The sequence below is a fragment of the Myotis davidii genome, unplaced genomic scaffold, assembly GCF_000327345.1.
Source record: "Myotis davidii unplaced genomic scaffold, ASM32734v1 scaffold147, whole genome shotgun sequence".
NCBI classification, from domain to species: Eukaryota; Metazoa; Chordata; class Mammalia; order Chiroptera; family Vespertilionidae; genus Myotis; species Myotis davidii.
The window spans coordinates 10,294,717-10,297,134 of NW_006383010.1; positions in this window are offsets into that span (position 1 = coordinate 10,294,717).

Genomic DNA, 2,418 nt, shown 5'->3' on the forward strand with positions numbered 1-2,418 from the left:
TACTTCAAAACAGCATATGTTGAGTGAAAAGACTAAAATAGTATATGAAATGTTGACACCAGTTTCCTCTAGGAAGTGGGGATTAGAGTTTATTTTTCCTCTTCTGTGCTTCTTGGTATCTTTCAAATTTTTTGTAATAGATGATACTGTTTTTATCATTGAAAGAACTTATTTTCAAAAGAACAATAAAAATGTAAGAAGACACATTGCCGGTATTGCCTCAAGTGCATTAAGTTATCCAGCTCTGTAAGCATTCACAATGACCAACAGGTCCTTCGGATTGCGCTTCTGGGAAAGAGGCAGGCTGGCTTCCCAGGAAGCTCCCTGCCGCTGGTGGAGGGCAGAGGTGGTTCAAATTTCAGTCTGTTCTTTGTCAACTTTGTGACCTAGGACAGTATTCTTCACCTATCTGAACCCTAACCTTTCATAGAACTTTTTAGGTAAGTATTCAAGTTCTGTAAAGAGAGATTAAAAAAAATAGTACATAATAATTTTTGTTCTGACCTTTCTGGTTTGTTTGTTTTTTTCCCCCTTAAGAAACTACTCATCTTTAAAGCCTAGTTCAAATGCCACTTCCTCTTTTAAGTCTCTGTGATTGTAACAATTTACGGAGCACTGCCTGAGCCAGCTACTTCTGACAATTTATCCACATGGTTGTCTCACCTCATCTTCACAATACTGCAGAACAGGTATTATTATCTCAGATGAGGAAACTGAAACTTAAGGGAGGTAAATAACTAGCCCAAGATGACAAGGAAAGGAGGGGGTGCCATCTGAATTTGGTCAGGCGCCTCTGACTTCTTAGCCCTCACTTTTGAACATTGGTCCCTCCTGAAATAAGTGACTGCTCCCTCTTTAAGTTCTGTAGCTCTTTGTCGTAACTTTATTGCGAACTATTTTTTTATTATTATTCTGGCTTGTTTGTTCTTATTTTAGTTGTTGTCATGCTTTCAGACTGAAGTTTTTTTTAGTGGAATGATGACATTTCAGGAATTTTGTATCTAACAGAGTTTAGCATCACACTGGGCATAACTAATAAATATTAGTTGAGAGCTGAATGTAATGCTACAGTCCCCTGAAACTTGGCCCTAAAAGAGGTAAGTCAAGGTTACATACTTTGGATTTTTGAGATCATAGATAAGTTCCTCAGAACAATCCTGGCCTTGCTGTTCAGGACCCACATCCACAGTGGCATGAAACCCCTAAGTCAGGGGTCCTCAAACTTTTTAAACAGGGGGCCAGTTCACTGTCCCTCAGACCGTTGGAGGGCCGGACTATAGTTTAAAAAAAAACTATGAACAAATTCCTATGCACACTGCACATATCTTATTTTGAAGTAAAAAAACAAAATGGGAACAAATACAGTATTTGTATTTGCATGTGGCCCGCAGGCTGTAGTTTGAGGACCCCTGACTAAGTTCTAAGTCGGGAGAATTGAAAGTATATAAAAATTTTTAATATAGTTTTATTAATTTCAGAGAGGAAGGTTCCAGGCTAAGTTAAGAGTGAGACAAAATGAAGACACCATGACACACTCACTGGAATTTTGTGTATATTAGTCAATTTTTTCAGCATAACAAACAAACTTCCAATGATTTACAATAAACATTTCCTTTCTGCTCATGTTACATCAGGGCCGCGATGACAGCTGCCCTGCTCCCAGCTCTAGGTGAGCTGCAGGTCTGCCTTGCATCTTCTCATTCTGGGACCCAGGCTGAAGGAGCAGCTGCTATGGAGACAACCTGTTCTCAGGGAAGGGGCAGAAATGTAAGACCTGGGCTGAACCCTACAATTACATTGAAAGCTCTAGCTTGAACATGGATTGCTTTGCTCAAAGCACATCGCATGACCAAGCACAAGATCAGTGGATCGGGGACATTTGCTCTCTCCAAGGGAGTAGGGAGCAGGGAAGACTAGAGTGGGAAAGGAACATAAAATAGGGGTGAAGAGTGTGGAAGAAAAAACTCCATGGCATCATGTGGTAGGTGCCAAGGGTCAGGACCAGGCATGGTGAATTCCTTCTCTTTGATGATCAAAGTCTTTCTCTGAAATTCCAACTTTGCAGCTATTACAGTTCCAGAAATAAAGCTACGGGAACTTAAACTCAACATAGAAGAGGAAGCCTGATTCTCTCACGCACTTTGTGGGTCACTATTAATGTGACTTCTTGATCTTGATGTCCCTGCAGAACTAAGTTTATGGAACAGAGCTATTCAGAAGCAATACAAAAGGGCTCTTGCTATGGAAATGGCCCTGCTCAAAACCCCTAGTCGTATAGATGGCATATGGGTCACATATTTATATTGATATACATAGACATCCATAGGTGTTATATATTCATACATGCTGTAGCTGTGGTGAGCTGTAACCTGGTTTGACCAAATTGTAAGAAAACAATATAATTAAATTGGGTTCATT